Source organism: Brassica napus, chromosome C9 (assembly GCF_020379485.1).
Source record: "Brassica napus cultivar Da-Ae chromosome C9, Da-Ae, whole genome shotgun sequence".
NCBI lineage: Eukaryota > Viridiplantae > Streptophyta > Magnoliopsida > Brassicales > Brassicaceae > Brassica > Brassica napus.
Window position 1 is genome coordinate 11,192,491 of NC_063452.1, and position 19,428 is coordinate 11,211,918.

Here is a 19,428-nt window from a genome sequence, read left to right on the forward strand (position 1 = left end):
ATAGCAGGGTATAAATGATACAAATAAATTTTACCAAATTAGAGAACAATCGTGCTAATAACGTGTTATAAAAAGAACTGAAATTTTATTGTATCGCAGGAATTTAAATAAGGTCGAAATATTATACCCATAGAAAGAAATAACACTGATATAGATAGAGAGTGTTTATTATAGAGGGAGAAGAGAGGTGCACGATGTGAGTTATAAACGATCGAATATAGAAGTTAAAAATTGGTTTCACGAATAGTGCAGCGGACCCTATATCTTTTTAAATTTTGAAAGGGTCGTGGCTGCTTTCATAACAGATATAAAATATTCTTTCTTTTTCACTTTTAATTTTTGTTATCGCGTGTAGACAAAGTTTCCATTTCCAGTTTTACCTCTCCGATAATGGTTTTGCCGTCGGAAATTTTGATGATTTTTTTTCTCTTATCACTCTTGAGCTTTATAAAGTGGTCTTTTAAGTTTTCTTTGACCTAGGAGTTCTCGATCTGTGGTGTTGGTGTTTGTACGGCGTAGTGGTCTCAGACTTCACGACCCAAATTTGTAGGGCAGGTCCAATGATGTGTTTTCCCTTGCATTATTCTTTGTTTTATCTGAAAATTCACGGCGGTTTGAACTATTTCAGTTGAGAAATGTGGTGGTATGAGTTTTCTCGGTGAATAGATGCGACGTAGGTGTCAGGGATGTTTCTAATCGGATTCTCTCTCTGGTTCGTATCGGTGAAGCCTCTTCGATCTATTCTCTTATTTCTTGCCCTACTCTTTCTCTTTCTTTTCATGTTTTATGATTTGTTTCGCTTTTACACCGTGTTTTATGGTGGTGATTCATTGCCCCACTTTATCTTTTATGGTTTCAGCTTTCTAATTAAAATAATTTCACTGTTTCCGCTTGGCCTTTGAGAGATTTGGATGGCAGCGACTTTAGCTGACGTAACGGCTTCCTTTGGTGGTGTATTTCAGTGGATTGATCGGCTCCGGTTATCTATGTTGACCTTAAATTTTGGTTTAGATTTTAGGTCATTCCTATTTAGATAGACAAATTGTGAGTTTTGTAATTTTTTCTTTTCTTTAGTTATTTTCTTTTATTTCTTGTTTTCATTTTTCCTTATTAGAAAATATAAAAACTTTTGAAAAATATTTTTCTATGAAATAATTTTAAGTATTCAAACAAATAAATTTAAGTATAAAATAATATAATTTGCTTCATTCGCCATTTTATAATAGAATAAAAATAATTTTATTTTATAGATAAAGTAATGTGTTTCTTTATTTATTTGATAATATATTTTTACTTTAAAATAAAATATGCACGAAAGTAAATTTTGTATTATGAGAGAATAATAGAATAACCCCGTTGTTCTGAATGTGGGCGTGGGTGAACGTCATGAAACAATAAATACTATGGTGGACATTTTATGTTAATAAAACATTAATTTATCACTGACATTAATTTCGAGTAATAGAATGACCGTTCGTTGTAAAAAAAAAAAAATCAGTCAATAAAAGTTTACCTTTTATATTTTGGCTCAAAATTTTCTTTTCTTATCGGTAATGTAACCGTTGTAATAGAACTCATCAAGTAATTGAAAAAGCAGTACATATGCTTTTAATGATCGTTATCAATAAAGGCGACTGCATAAATGAATATTATTAGTCTAGTTCTCTTTGGAGTTTGGAGTAATCTTTTTGGCGAAAATTACAGCGCAACCCATTTTACCAAAACAGATTCGTTCTGATAAAAAATAGTTTTGTAAAATTAAATTGCTGTCTATGTCGATCGAATCAACGACCACTAGATTTAAAGTCACGCGCTCTACCACCAAGCTAAACAACATTCACTATTCGCACTAATCTTGTTAATTACTAGTAACGTAAAGACTCTTATAGTATTGCAGCTTTTGAGTGGCAGTTGAATCTCACGCGCCTATTTTGTTTTCTTTCTAATCTCAAATCGCGTTTCAAGAGGGTTGAGGTTCACACGATTCTCCGGCATCTCCATCGGTGCTCGATGTGACCTCTCTTCACCGGAATCTGCTCGATTAAACGGATCCAACAGGATCCGGTCTACTAGGAGGTGTTCCTCTCTTGTGGGTTCTCTGTAGCGGCAGCTCCTAAGAACTTTGCCGCTCTGGTGACTCGACGGTGAAAGGTTGGCGTAAACTGTTTGAGAACGACTGTGACCCAACCGGAACCGCATGCCAGTCATCGGGACTGGGGTAAAGCTCAGAGGTAAGGGTTTGTTCTGCGGTGCCGGTGGATCTCACAACTAGGATGGCAGCTCCCCTTTGTCTTAAATCTCAGCGGTTCGCTTTTCTTTCTTTCCTCGCTGACGAGAATGGAAGAGCATGTGACTCTTCAGACCTGTGAGGCGGTGAAACGGTTGCAGAAAGCGGCGGTTAGGGTTTCAGAATTTTTCTTCATCTGAAGGCGCCGTTTGTGGCCGCGGGATGCTTTGTGGGCGGCTCCGTTGATGGTGACTGGCAGTGGATCTAGCAGGCCTCGACACCTCCGTCATGAAAAGTCGCCGGAATCTGGATCTTGTGGCTGCGGTGTTAACGGAGGAGGGAGCATACTCCCTCGGTCTTCTTTCCCTCAACTAAAATTTCTCTATGTTTGTTATCTGTGTATTTGCATAGCTTTAATCACTTACTAGAGATTGACCCGCATGCACGTTCGGGTGTTAATTTTTACGGTTTTATAAATTTTTATTCGTTATTTTATAATTAGTGTTATATATTTAAGATGCGTCATCGTATAACTAATTGTATTCAAAAGATTTGGACTGAATCGGGTAATAAAATTATTTTTGGTACAAATATACGAACCCCTTTAAGATACATTTGTTATTTAGATATTTTTATGTTTCTACACATCAAAATCAAAATCATTCAGACCCGGGATGACCCAACTCAAATCTCATAAATAAATTTATAATATCCAAGTGGCGCCTAATTTCAAAATCCAAAAAAATTAAACCCGAAAGAAACAACTTGTACTTCAATGAGTATCCGAACGTCTATACTTAACTGATTCTACAAATAAATTAAAAAGAAAATTCTTTCTATATATTTGACAAAAATAAGAAAAGTAGAAAGAATTTTTTATTTAGTAAAATAGTTATATGAAGTGAAACATTAAGTGACAATAAATGTAATACTTTTTAATTATTTTGTTCACATAAACTATGCCTTTGAATTATGTGTTTGAGTATGTAATTTTTCACCAATTGGAACTAAGACAAAAGAAAGTTTTAGTAAAACAGATTAAACCAAACTATTAACCATATGAAAAATTCTGTTATTTTACATTTTTGTTTTTTATAATTGCACAAAGTTAATATTGATTAACTAATACAGTATAACCTTTTTAAATTAATACTCTATAAATTAATATACACTAAAAATCTCTATAAAATAATATAATTTTACTGTCCCAAAATGAGTTTTTGGTTCAATTAGTATATCGATAAATTAATATCTCTATAAATTAATAAAAAAATATTTTTGGTGTAGTCCCAACATTATTAATTTATAGAGATTTCACTGTAAATAAAAAAATCTGCATTATTACTTTTATGGTATATTATAATTAATGATTTGATGTATTGTTACGGTAAATATAGATAATGATATGATGTATTGTTAAAGTAATATAATTAATGAAAATACTAAAATAACACTATACTTATATTTTTATACATTAATATTTGTTTTTCATAATTAATGTTTTATATTTTAAATATGTCGTAATATAACTAATTGTATTCAAAAGATCTGGATCGAATCGTATAATATGGTTATTTTTGGTACAAATATCCAAATCCGTTTCAAATTCATTGGTTATTTAGATATTTTTAGGGTCATATACATCAGAACCGAACTCATGCAGACTCAAAAGGACCCAACTCAAAACCTACACATAAATTTATAATATTCAAGGAGGGAGTAGTTTTAAAACAAAAAAAAACGATATCCGAAAGGAACAACTCGTACCTAAGTGGATATCTAGTGTTCATGCCTAACTGATTTTATAAACTAATAAAAAAACATTTTCTATGTGTTTTGCTAAATTAAGTGAAATAGAAAGAATTTTTTATATTTATTAAGACAATTACTTTGAGTAAAAAATTAAGTGACAATAAATGTAATTTATTTTTATTATTTTGATTTAATTTATGATTTTATTCACAAAACATGTCTTTGGATAATGTTTTTGGCTACGTAATTTTTTACCGATTGAAATTAAAAAAAAAATGTTTTAGTAAAACAAACTAAACCAAATGTTTAACCTTATGCAAAACTCAATTATTTTATGTTTTTTATTTTATAATTGACAAAAAATTAATATTGATTAACTACTAAATAAAAATCTACACTATTATTATGGTAATATAATTAATGATGCGAAATATTGTTAAAGTAATGTAATTAATAAATTTGTTAATATGAGTGAAATATGAAAATACAATTAATATAATACTATTATTTTCGTTTTTTAACAATTCTCAGTTATATTACTATTCATCTTTCCAAATAGTACTAAAGTATATTTCAGTTTTAATATAATATATATAATCTAGGGTTCACGTGTCTGTGGTGTACTGGAAAAAGCTGTAGTCCGATGCCTTTCGGAAATGAAAAATAATTAATATTATATTTTTTTTGTGCAAATAATTAATATTATATATTAAAAAAGAAAAGACTTATACTTCCCATCTATGTCATACTACATGTTGACACATGCACATTTAATAGGTGTGTATGCATTTCTATCAACAGGTTAATGTGCATATACTTGAATAAAATACATTTGTAGAGTAGCCGATCCCCAGCACTGCACGCTCTTTTTTCCTTTCCATTTTCATACTTTGCTACCGAGTCTATGGTTATCTTACACGTATCTTTTTAGAAATTATTAAATCAAATTACGCTCATTCTTTAGATGATAAACGAGGATATAACAGAGGATTTTTTCTCTTACTTTCCTTGTTCCCAAATTTAATCTTTCACAAGGAATAGGAATAAGAAAGTTTTCCAGATCGGTTTTTGTTTCCGGCGACGCACTTTTTTCTTCGGTGGTCGGCCGGTTCTGTCTCCGGCGTCGCGTCGTTACTCTCGATGGTCGTCCGGCTTTTGTCTCCAGCGTCTTTGCCTTCTTCTCCGGCGATGGCGGCTGGCTTTCTTGGGTTGTAAAGGGTTGGGGCGGCGGATGATATCTCGATGATGGTTTATCGACGTTCTCCGCCGGTGGGTGATTCTGGTACATGTGATGTTTGTTCTGTGTGGGTGTGGCTCGGATGAGATCTCAAAATAGTTTGATTGAAGCTCTCCGAGAGTTAGTGCTCTGGCAATGATGGTGGATGCCGTGGAGTTGTGGTGGCTGTGATCGTGAGGTTTGGTCCCGGTGAGCCGGTGGTTTCCCGTGTCGGCGTTGTCGATTTGCATGTCGGGAACATGAAGGGGTGATTTCAACCACGTGTTTCTCTTTCACAGTGGTTTGAACACGTGGCTGCGTAGTCAATGCGTTTCCACTTTCGTGTTGGCTAATTGTTCAATGGGCCGTTGTTGGCATTTGTAATGTTTAGCTGTGTTGGGTTTTTTGGTGGGTTAAATACTTTTTGTAATGGACTTGTATGGTTACTACTTTTATAATAAATAAAATTTAGAAGGAAAAAAAAAAAAAAAACGAGGATATAACATGCATTGGAATATTTTTTTTTGAACTTGAAATATAATTTACTAAAAGAAGCACTTGAAAATTACTAATTCGAGTATAATTATTTTAGTAATTAAATTCCAAGGCACGTTCACGAAGAATCTAACAATTTATTTAATTCTAGCGAGTTATGTGCGTGAATGCATAAATCATTATGAGATCTACATGTGTTTTTTGTTCTCATATTGGTTATGATCAAAATATTATATTATATCACAAATAGATGTCAAATAATTTATAGGGCAAATCTCCAAAATAACATCTTTCTAAGTTTATATCACAAAAATAGCACTCAAAAACTAAAATGACCAAAATAGCACATTTCTAAGTTTATCCTTTGAAAATTTTAATTTTTTTATTTTTCAAAATTTGAAATCTTATCCCCAAAACCTCATTTCTCAACTCTAAACCCTAAACCCTAAACTCTAAACCCTAAACCCTAAACGCTAAACCCTAAACCGTAAACCCTAAACCCTAAATCCTAAACTCTAAACCCTAAACCCTAAACCCTAAACCGTAAACTCTAAACCCTAAACGCTAAACTCTAAACCCTAAACTCTAAACCCTAAATCCTAAACCCCACCCTTTAACTCTAAACCCTAAGTTTGTGATTTTTGATAAAACATTAAGTGATATTTTTGTGACTTTTGACTTTGAATGCTAGTTTGGGAACAAAAACTATTTTTGTCTTCTTCTACCTATAGTTTATATACGTTTTAATTTTTTAACTATGACATGTTATTGTCGTAGTTGAGATGGTGCCAACGGAAAAAAGGAAAGAGATTGTGACAACGACTGTTTAGACTTTTAATTCACCATTCACGAACTTTTGTAATTATCGTTTTTGCATATAACAAAGCATTGGTCTTTTCAAATGCATGTCTTTATTTATTGTTATCGGAGCCCTGTTTATCAATTATGTAACTTTTTGGTTTAAAAATATATAAATATAACTATATGTTATTGAAAATCTTATTATTTTTCTTAATTATCAATCAATTTCTTATTTGCTTATTTATTCTGTTATCTACTAATAATAGCAATTTTATTTAATTCCAAAGATCGTAAATTTTAGTTATATCGAAAAGTTGTGTTCTTCGTAAAAGATGTCAAAAAATTATGTCATTTCTAAAAAAAACTGTATTGTTTGGCATCTTTTCACGTAATGGTCTCATTTTCAAACAAGACAACCCTTAAATGAAACTTCTCTTGTTAATCTCTCTCTATATATGTGTGTATATGTGTTTTACTAACACTTTATTCCTCCATCGTTATGTGTTTTACTAACACTTTAATCCTCCATCGTTCTTTTGTTTTCTCATAATTCTATCCCCAATCTAAAGAAAATTAGAATTAATGTTTTTGCAAGACAAAAAAATTTGTGGCAGTAATTCCAGTTGCGATGCAATTGAGTTGGTGGTTATCACTTACTGCCATCTCTAATTTCAGTGAGCATTTTTACTGTTGGATTTGAAACGTGTTTACAATAATAGTTCAAAGCTATTGTTCATCATAACCTCGTGTTTCTTTCAAGAAACCACTATCAATGTCCTTTCCTTTAGACAAATTTGGGGTTCTCATCATTCAATTTTCTAATAGTTTCAATACATCTAAATTTATGTTGTTGTTCTTTCGTTTTCTCTTTTAGATTCTAGATTGAGGCTTACCATATTAGTATTACGATGAAGAGAACATGGGGTTTTGTCTGCCATTCAATAAATCAATTAGAGGAAAAGAACAAAACTAAGGTTGACCCCTACGCCGAACTTTTAAATTCACTTCTCATTTTATTACCTATCAAAATGCCACATGAATAATAAAATACATTATTTTTTATTTTAAAAAATTTGAAATAATTGAAAAAAAAATAATGACGCTCATTTTAATGACGCTAACGCCACTAACTAAACTCTAAATCTTAAATTCTAAACCATAAACCTTAAATCTAAACCCTAAACCCTAAATTCTAAACCCAAACTCTAAACCCTAAACCCAAACCCTATATCTTAAACCCAAATCCTAAACCATAAACCCAAACCGCAAACTCTAAACCCAAACCCTAGACCTTAAACTCAAACCCTGGATCCTAAACCCAAACCTAGACTCTAAACCCAAATCTTAAACCCTAAAGAAACAACATCAACATTAACCCAAACCTTTAGGATATAGGATTTGGGTACAAGGTTTACGATTTGAGTTTAGGGTGTAAGGATTATGTTTGGATATATGGTTTGAATTTAGAGTCTATGATTTGGGTTTAGGATATAGGGTTTGGGTTTAGGGTTTGGGTTTAGGGTTTAGGATTTGGGTTTAAGATATAGGGTTTGAGTTTTGGGTTTACAGTTTGGGTTTATGATTTAGGATTTGGGGTTTAGATTTAAGGTTTATGGTTTAGAATATTTTAAGAATATTTTTTTATAGAGGAAGAAATAGTTTAGTTTATATATATTATTATTTTTTTATAAAAAAAAATATATTGGGTAATTGTATATGTGAAATATAATTATCTTTACAGATAATGGGTTTATATTATTGTAATGTAATTGTTCGAAGAGTTGTGTCTTTTTAATTACTTTTAAAAATAGTTAAAATATTCTAAAGAGTGTCTTTCTAAAAATGTAAGAGTTGTATCCATTAGGTTTTATTGCCTATATATATGGGGTAATTGGTATATGTGACGTATAATTATCTTAACAGATAATGGGGTTGTATCTTTGTCATAGGAATTGGAACTGTATAACGCATAACGTAAAACAAATATTAGTATACATGTCGATCAAGGTTCAAAATCGTATTGTTCTTCTAATTATTTGAATAAGGTCTAGTGGCGTCTCGGGACGAACGCGTATACGAACTTGCGAGATACGCAAGCATCGAATGATGAGTCTGCCCATGATCACATGTTCGACTTTGTAAGTCATGTTATAAGTTTGACCATCTGGGATGTATTCCTCTATTTTTTCCTCTATAATAAAGAAACTGTATAATAGATGTGAATTTCTCTCCAATGTATTTCTCTATTTTTTTTCTATAAAAAAATATTCTTAAAATATTCTTTTTATTTTATAAATAACACATTTAACTTATAAATGTTGCAAATTAACCCATTTATTATAACTTTTAATTTTTTCATAAAATTGCAATATTATTTAAATTAAACATTTTATTACAAATGACATTATAAAATAATAATAAAACAAAATATACATTATCTAAACATCTCATTACTATATTTTTTCCATAAATGGTCGACTAATGCATTCCAAAGTGAAAAACGAGCTTTCTTATCATTGATTTTTCTGAATCAACTTAGAAACTCTTGGAACCGATTATCTTCATCATCTGGTATTTGGACTTCTGGTGGTGGAGCTTCTCTTTCAATACACTAGAAGAAGAAAATAAACAATTCTTAGAAAACCTAAAGAAGTCAAGTGAACAAAGACAAAAATCAGTTGGAGATTCAAAGACAAGATCCAAAGACAAAATTTTGCTTTAAAACAGATGAAGGAAAATAACAAATTTTATTTTGTGACTTAAATTCCATAGAAGATCCAAATGTCCGTGAACATTTCCAAGTAGAGAAAGCACATATTTTACAAAAGCGCAGTCACCAACAACAAAATCAGCAAGCTCCTCCTCCACCCACGTCATTTGGACAATATTTTAGTATTTTTTGTGGATCCGAAAGTAATTTACCGGAGTATTAAGTTGTTTCAACATGTTGTATTGATTAATATTTAAGTATTAAGTTGTGTCAATATTTAAGTTTAATTTTAATATGTTATCAATATGTAAAATTATGTTAAACTTTTAGTAATTAAATTTTAATTAATAGTTTTAATTATCAATATAAAATTTTAGATATCATTCATTAAATAAAAAGTACTTTAAAATAAAATAATTAGTATGTAAACATAAAATAATTAGATATCTTTTTATTTATAATTATAAAAATTAAAAATTAGTATGTAAACAAAAATTTGTGCATTTATATGTAAAAATTGTATTTTTTCATAAACATATATTTTAGTTATAATCACAAAAGTTAAAAAACTATTTTGTAAATAAAAAAGTACATCTTTATTATAGAGGAATGCTATTTTTTTCCCTAAATATAGAGAAAAAAATAGCAATCTCTATTATAGGAGAAGAAATAGAGGTGTATTGGAGTAGATTTTTCTTTATTATAGCATATAGAGGCAAATATAGGAATGAGTTGGAGATATTGTTATAATTAAGTTGATTCGTTTTTTTATTTGTTGTAATTGTCAAGATATATACTAATACTGCAGAGACTGGTTAGTGTCATCTACAAACTACACACGTTATTTCAACGAAATGATGATATTCCCTATTGTTTTGGTAACCCATTCTTTTGGGAGAAGTTCGAGACATAATACGGCGAAACCTCTATAAATTAATAATGTTGGGATTAGACCAAAACTATAATTTTTTTTTTAATTTATACAGATATTAATTTATCGATATATTAATTAAACCAAAAACTCGATTTGAGACTATAAAATAAATTTTTTTAGTGTATATTAATTTATAGAGTATTAATTTTAAGAGGTTATACTGTATATTGATTAACAACCAAAACTTACTTTAATTGAAATTCCATAAACCTATATACGATGAGATTTTTCAAAAAACAGGACATATTGATTTATTCTTAATTGAAATATATAAATGTTATTTTCAACCGTATGGTAAAAAAGAAAAATCTTACATTGTGGGTATGTAATATTTTTAAAGTATTTTTTATAAATATTTTATTTAATTAGTAAACTGTAAAACTATGTAATGATATGTCATGTCACTGTTAAAAAATTGTTTTAGAAAGATTAAAATGTCTAAAAATATGTTTTATCGTCTTATAAATTATATAGGTTATTTGGAGTTATTTATAAAATTGTTTTGATATTTAAGCGGTTGGCAAAATGTTTATAGTTGTGTTCTTATATATTCACAAATATTATCATTCTACAGTGTGTCTTCTCATCTTAAAAATTGCATATCTAAAAATGTGTATTTCCATTCTAACAATGTGTTTCTTCATCCTAAGAATTGTATGAGTTTAATAGAAGTTGTCAAAATGTTTAAACATGTGTCTTTTCATCCTAATAATTGCATTGATTAAAACATTTTCCTTTATACATGAGTTCCATAGCCTCTATTAAACGTAAATGGAAGAATTATTAGCGATTCAAGTGAATATTTGTAACAATTTAAGTGAATCAGTGCAATTGTTTCGTGGAACAGTTATAACTAAGTAAAAGAAACATTGCAACTTTTGGTGAATATAATTTTTAGTGATGAACCATTACAATCTTTGGTGATGAATCATTGCAATTGTAGGTGACAATAATCTTTGGTGATAAATCATTGCAACTTTTCGTATTAAAAATCATTGCGACTCTTAGTCTTCTATATAAAGAGTTGTGGACACTTACAAATCACAACCAGAAAAACACAACAATCATAGATATGCTATAAAAGAGATCCATTGTTCAAAAATCATCAAAAATCTTTGAAGAAACATATAGAGACATGGAAAAAATTCTGTTATTCTTATATCTTAGGCTAAGGTGGGAAATTTGGTTTGAGGAACCGATAAAATTTTAGAGTGTTTATGTCTAAATATCACCTCGACTTCAAAAATGCTATTTGAAAATATAATAAAAGATGTTAATGGTTTCAAAAAAGTAAATCCATAATTTATCAATTTAGTTAATTTTATGTTCCATAGTTTAATATAATAACTGTTAATGTTTTACAAAAATTCTTTCAGAAATTTAAATCAATATTATAAATGAAAAAAGGCATATATTTTTAATAAAATGAGTTCATTATAATAACTTTAAACATGCATGGAAACTTCAGTGTGTGTGCCTTTACCAATATGTTATATTTTTAAATTGTTGTATTTTTTACGTACAATTGAATAGTGTAAGAGTATTTATTTATATAATTCTTAGTTTTCTCAGTTTAATGAATTTTTATTTTATTTTTCATGAAAGTATTCATTTGTTTATTATTATTTTTCTGTTGAGTAGATGCATTCTTTAAGAATACTTAACTGTTTTAAAAGTGTATCCTTTTAAAAAAGTTAATATCTTTTCAGTTTAAATTATATTTTAGAGAAAATTAATCTGTTTATATGAGTGTATCTTTATTTTTTTCTTAGCTAAACTGAATATGTTTTAGACTCATTGATAAATAAATATTTTATCAAATAATTTTTATTATATTAACATATTCTAAAAACAAAAGTACATAATAATATGCAATAATGATAAATTTACTAAAAATGTCCAAGGGTGTGTCTTTTATTCTTATAATCCGCATAATTTTTGTAATGTTAATTTTATCATGTGACAAATTATTTTGGGCAATTATCTCAAATATATTTTTTTTAAGTTTATGTCACAAAAATAGATCTCAAAAAACAAAATGACCAAAATAGACTTTTTTTATTTTGAAAATTTAAATATTTTTTTAGTTTTTAAAATTTAAAATCATACCCCCAAAACTCCACCCCTTAACTCTAAACCGTAAACCTTAAATCATAAACCCTAAACCCTAAATTCTAAATCCTAAACCCAAAAATACACCTCTTAATAAAATATTTTGGTCATTTTGATATTTGGGGTCTATATTTGTGATAAAAAAAACTTTTTAAGTATATCCTAGGGAATTTCTCAATTATTTTTATTATATTTTTAAAGAATTCAAAAATATGTGTCTTTTCGTTCAAAATAAAGTTTATTCAAAATATTTATAATTTTATTACAACCAAACCTATAAACAAAATGTAGATTTTTAGTATTATTAATAAAAAGAATATAGTTTCTTGCTAAGACATGTATTTCTTCAAAATAAATTGAAAACAATTTTTTTATAAAAATTATATTATAAAATATTATTTTCATAAAATGAGATACCGCACGGGTTCCTTGCCTAGTTTCACTAATGACAAATTTAATTATTTCACCAACCGGATTAGTTTAGCTTAAGTCAATTAAGAATTATAACTTATGTTAGTACAATCTAATCGTATTTTATAAAAATGGGTGGACCATTAGTATGATTGGTTGACTAGTAACGGTATACGTGTGGTTGTCCACTTATCCTACGTTATTAATAATCAAATTCACCTAACTTTACATCAAAGTTTCTCTCCGCCATCCAATAGAATATAACTATTTATGTCAAGTTGTCATAATACCTACATTTTTTTTTATCAAAGTCATAATACATACATATGATATATTACAATCTTTTGTCATACGCGTAAATTCAGTAGACGAATTATTTTAGATAGTGTACCAACAAAGGTATCACGACGTATGACATCTTCTCACCATTTACTTTATTTTCGTAATATCAAAACACGGAAAAAATCGATAAATATTTCCAACTTCCCAAAATATAATTCACGCAAGCAAGACAAATGCAATTCATAGAATAAGAAACTTACGCGAAGAAAAGTTGAATTAATGCAGGATATGAAGTTTACCAATCAATTAATTAAGAGGTTATCATATAGTACATTATACAATAAGCTCATGTTAGACACAATATAAACTACCTCTACATTCTTAAGTTAGAAATTGGAACACTGTATTTTGTATATATTATATATATACAATATTGCATAATGGGAGTAAATTAATATAATGTTAATTAATCAAACTACATTGCTTACAAAAACATCAATGTATTAAAATACATGACCATATCTTGTAACACGTATTCTCTAAAGACTGTGACATGATTGGCTTTTGTTAATATTGTGAATGGCAGTCGCATGCAGACGATACCCACGTTAATTAGTCATTTCTTTGTATTTTATGATATAAAAAAAAAAAAATTAAGAAAACAATAACTATGAAATGGGCCGGGTGAATGAAGAAACGAGGCTCAAGTGGAAAAGGGACCACAAAGGGTGTTATGTATTAAACCAACTCAACTGTAAATGGCGGTGGTCGTTTCAAATTAAAGTGGCCATGTGATTTTATTTTGTTCTGGCAGTGACCAAGATACTGGACCTGGTTAACGTAAAAAGAATCAAATAAAACTCTTTCAATATACTGGACTTGAAAAATATACAAACTATAGACTTCAGTGTAATGCTGATTGTGGCCGGTGCTTGTTCTGTTTAGTTTGAACATTAAAGCTAATAGAAGGTGTCTATCATTGCTCAAAGTGTAACAAAAAAGTGGGCTTTTTACAAGATTGACTCAAAACTCAAAGTCAAACATAAAACTAACTCATACTTTTTTTGGATTTTTTTTTTGTCCTATTCACTCCACAAGTTCATAATATTCACGAAAATGCCATCAATTTTTTTTTATTTTTTTTTTCCGAAATGACATTTTTACTCTCCCACCCTCATCATCTTCAAGTAATTACAAGATTGCTATTGTCATCAATACCCCAACCACCATGAACAACCAATTTGAAGCTCTTAAAATCGATTTACACTCTCTTTTTCTTACTTGTTATGAACTAAAAACAACATCTCTTTCACTTTGCCTCCATATTCATCCAAAAAACTCAAGCTTTTGATTCAATTTTTTTTATGGTTGATAGAGCCATTCAAGCATACTATTCTTGGTGGGTTATTTTCGTTTGAGATTCTGAGTGGTTGGAGAAGACTCTGTGTGCTAAGGAAGTCATCTCACTAGTTTAAGGTATGGAATTGAATTTTTTTCCAGATCTGTTCGTGTAGAAGACTTACCCGTAAGTAGTCTGGCTGTAGAAGACTTACGGGTAAGTCTTCTGGTCAAACGGACGACTTACTTTTAAATCGTCATCTTTGTTTGTTAAAAAAAAATCTAGAGAATACCCTAGACGACTTACTGATAAGCCGTCTAGGATAAATGGGTTAGTTTTGCATTTGACCGAATTGTGTCAGATATTTGACTTTTCCTGGACGACTTACCAGTAAGTCGTCTCCGGGAAAACAAAAATTTCAATATTTTATTAAATCTGGATGACTTATATGTATGTCGTCTCAGGTTACTTTTGCAATTGGAAAATAAAACTTAAATATTTAACTTTTCCCAGACGACTTATGCGGAAGTCGTCAAGTAAGACGACTTACTTGAAAGTCGTCCAGATTTATTTCCTAGATTATGGTCAAACCTTGCTTATCTCGGACGACTTTCTCGTACGTCGTCTGCCTGGACGACTTTCAAGTAAGTCGTCTGGGTAAAGTTAAATATTTAAGTTTCTTTTTCGAATTGCAAACTAACCTGAGAAGACTTACAAATAAGTCGTCTAGCTTTAATAAAATATTGAAATTTTTGTTTTCCCGGAGACGACTTACTGGTAAGTCGTCCAGAAAAAGTCAAATCTGACACAATTCGGTCAAATGCAAAACTAACTCGTTTATCCTAGACGACTTACTGGTAAGTCGTCTAGGTTTTTTTTTTTAACAAACAAAGCTGGACGACTTACTTGTAAGTCGTCCTATTTAAAATAAGTCGTCCTATTTAAAATTCAATTGCAAAAATGACCTGTTTGGACGACTTACTGGTAAGTCTTCCAGACGACTTACTGGTATGTCGTCTGCGTCAATGTTTAGTAAACTTTCATTTTCTCTATGTTTACTAATGTGTTTTATTTTGAATTTTTGTAGATGATGCGTCAGTTACATGCAGTGTATGGAGAATGGTTGTTGAAAGATTATCGTTGGGATTTTGTGGTTGATAATGTTAAAGGAGCGAGAATCATTTTTTTGGGGGAAGGTTCGACACATGTTGAACTTCTTGCAATGACTCAAGAAGATTATAACCTGGACATGAGCACAGAATCTGTGGAGATAACCTACTCATTACCAGCAAAAATGATGCATGCTCCAGACACCCCTCTTATTCATGTTACAAGTGATAGACAAGTTCGAAACTTGTTCGAGATAACCAAAACGCACGGAGTACGGCTTTGTGTATCAAGCCATAGCAAGGTGGAAACGGTTTCAGAGTTCAAGGAAGAAGATGATGAAGATGATGAAGCTGATGAATGTTTTGAAGATGATGATGATAATTTGGTTGAAGATGAAAATCATGATGGGAGGAGGACGATGGGGAGGAGGATGCTGGTATCTCTATTGTTGCTGAAGCGGACGAGAATGGTGAGGATTACAGTGTTTATGGAAAGGTTGAAGATGAGGATGAGGAAGATGATGATATGTGTTTTGAAGATAATAAAAAGATTGAAGGAGGAAGATCGAATGGTAACAATATCTATGTCAACCAGAGTTTTGTTAGCAAGGATGCACTGCTTTCAGAGCTGCGGTTGACAGCAGTGAGATTTAGCTTCTCCTTCAGAATATACAAGTCAACGAAAACTCTCCTTGTGACAACTTGTCCGGTTAGTGGTTGTCAATGGAAGGCCAGAGCGAGTGTGAAACATGGGACAAACACGTTTTGGGTAACAAAGTATGTGGAAAAACATACATGCTCAGTGGGAAACCGACTCGCTCAACGGAGACACTGTACTCCGAAGTATGTTGGTAGGCTTTTCATTGATCGTGTTGGAATCATTGATGGGTTGAATCCGCAGCATATCACTGATGCAATGAAGAACATGTTTGGCATGACGCTTGATTACACCACTTCATACAGAGCACTTTTATATGCACAAACATTGGTGAGAGGATCGTCAGAAGATGTGTATTCGCGTCCGCCATCATATCTCGAGCAAATCTCCTTAGCAAATCTCGATTCTATCACGGCTATAGAACTTGATTCTATCAATAGATTTAAGTATATATTTCTCTCTTTTGGAGCTTCTATCAAAGGTTTTAAGTATCAACGAAGGGTCATTGTGGTGGATGGGACTCACCTAAATGGGAAGTATGGAGGTGTTATGTTAGTTGCAGCCGCACAAGATGAGAATTTTCAGATATTTCCATTGGCTTTTGGGATCATAGATGCTGAAGATGAACCTTCTAGGGAATGGTTTTTCACAAAATTGGCTAGTTGTGTATCTGATGAGCAGCCTCTGGTGATAGTCTTTGACCGGCACGCGACCATTAAAAGTTCGTGTGATAAGGTGTTTCCTTGGGAAACCGAGGAATATGTTATTATCACCTTCAAGATAACATTGTCAAAAAGTATAAAGGGAAACATCTCTTGTACTTGGTGAAAGGTGCTGCCTATGCTCATACGGTTTCAGATTTTGACCGGTACATGGCTGAGATACGGAGTGCAAACCCGGACCTTGCAACGTATTTGGAGAATGCCGACGTCAGCCTATGGTCAAGGGTTTATTGTCAGGGGGACATGTACAACATAAAGACAAGCAACATCGCTGAATCTATTAATTCCGCTCTGAAGCGAGCTAGAGGATTTCCGGTCCAGTTCCTGTTGGAGTTCATAAGGGAGAACCTAGGAAAATGGTTTTGGAAAAGGATAAAATATGCTTTGAGTCTCCCAACTCAACATAGTCGAGGTGTTAAATACTTTCTTGTTGTTCGATCGGGGATAGCGGATACGATGACGGTACAACCAATTGATGGATGGCGATTTTTTGTGAAAGGTGGGAAAATGGACTGTGTGGTTGATTTGGAACATGGAAAGTGTGATTGTGGTGTCTATGCAGTGGAGAAAATACTTTGCTCTCACGCTATAGCTGCTGGAACATCTTCTAGTTTGCATATCTCCACACTTGTATGTCCAGTGTACTCAAAAGATTTTCTGTTTGCAGGATACTCAGAGAATATATATCCTTGTGTTGGACAACAAGTTTAGGAACGCACATGCTTTCCTCCGGATGTAAAGCGTGGTCCGGGAAGACAGAAGAAATCAAGATGGCAATCTTGGTTGGAGCTATCCAGGATGAGAGGACGCAAACCCCGAAAGCAACACATGGTTTATAGATGCTCAAAATGCAAGGAAAATGGCCATATGAAACCACAATGTAAGTCGTCCAGTGATTAGTCTTCCAGAAGACCTTCAATTAAGTCGTCCAGAAACTCATCCAGTTAGTCGTCCAGGTTTTTTCTTCCAGAAGACCTTCAAGTTAGTCGTCCAGTGATTAGTCTTCCAGAAGACCTTCAATTAAGTCGTCCAGAAGGTCTTCCAGGGTTTTTTCTTCTAGAAGACATTCAAGTTAGTCGTCCAGTGTTTAGTCTTCCAGAAGACCTTCAATTAAGTCGTCCAGGGTTTTTTCTTCCAGAAGACCTTCAAGTTAGTCGTTCAGTGTTTAGTCTTCCAGAAGACCTTCAATTAAGTCGTCCAGAAGACCTTCAATTAAGTCGTCCAGTTAGTCGTCCAGTGTTCAGTCTATGTCTTAAAAATTTGTGTTATGAACTTATATGTGTCAACTTCTTTGTCAACTTGCACTACCAAACAAATTTGCGATGGTCTTGCCCTTTATATTATCCGAAATATAGTTACAAAAGGTCACTGCTCAGAAAACTTTCTAGACTACTTATAGTTAAGTCGTCCAACATTCCAGACGACTTAACTGTAAGTCTTCTGCACAGAATATAGTTACAAAATTGGGATCAAGTTCAAATACACACATCAACCTAATCTATCATACAAAATAATCTAATGTGGCCTGTTTATCACCCGTCATACGCACCCAGGTTGTCATCCATGTCCTTGTTTTTGAACTCATGCGCGTCAGGAAGCTCTTGAAATATATCCACCGCAATCTTATCCCTCATACTCTTCCCGTTGGCCTTAGCAAAGTCTTTTTTATTAAACTTTATCCCAAGAGCATGACATTCAATGTACTTTAGAGTGTACACGCCAAAATCACCAGCTCAGGCCGGAGGTATATTGGTCGGTCTCTCATATGTGAATGGCTCCAGGCTGTATTGGACACGTTGTTCGTCTGAGGAAGCACACTCAACAAGCAGATAAGGGACCATGTAGAGAAAAGGCTCCATTACCACATCGAGTTCTTCTAGGGAGAAACTGGAACAAATGCTGTCAAAGACGAATATGTGCCTCTTAGGGATCAATATCCACATAGCAATCCAATGAGTGTCGGCGAAGTTCACTGGCGCATAGATATCATCAATATCCGTCCCCCAAACCTTGTTCGATTGGCAAAATGATGGTATAGTGCCTGCATAATAATTCCACGCCCCATCAGGGAGTCTTTTTCCTAAACCGTTCTGATCGGGCTCTGAGTCCTTAAAATCCTTGAAGTTGAATCTCCATTGCTGAGCAAAGTGATGATCAAGGAAGCACATTCTCTCGCTCCTGAAATGTTGTGAGTTAGCGTCGTACCTCTTCTTCAACACATTAATCCAAGCATCAATATGCTGCATATAAAATAGAGTACAAGTCAGAAGATATCAGACGACTTACTGGTAAGTCGTCTACGTAGAAGACTTACCAGACGACTTACAAGTAATTCGTAGACGAATTAAGTCGTTTGATAAGTCGTCTACATAGACGACTTATCAGTAAGTCATCTAAGTCATATCTGAAGACTTACACTGTCCTCCAGCCACTCTAAGGAGGTTTGGAGGATTTGATACCACAAAGTTCTATTTTTACGTGGTTTTTTATCGAGATCTGTTCTATAATGACTGCAAACACAAAATGTTGAAAACCAATCAGTTTTTGTAGACTAAAGCAAGCTATTATGGGAAAAGCAAACACTTACGGACAAGTTTTCAACCAATCAGCGAGCTCCTTCAACTTCTTCTTGTCAATTGGTGCAAAAGGATTATAGCCTG

General features: G+C 32.1%; 1 long non-coding RNA gene across 1 annotated transcript; it reads left to right on the plus strand.

Annotated features, from left to right (window-relative positions):
• Positions 1-263: 263 nt before the first annotated feature.
• Positions 264-1,521, plus strand: LOC125593397. The gene is made up of 2 exons (XR_007329310.1): positions 264-555; positions 629-1,521. It is a non-coding gene; the product is annotated as an uncharacterized LOC125593397 (long non-coding RNA).
• The last annotated feature ends 17,907 nt before the right edge of the window (positions 1,522-19,428 follow it).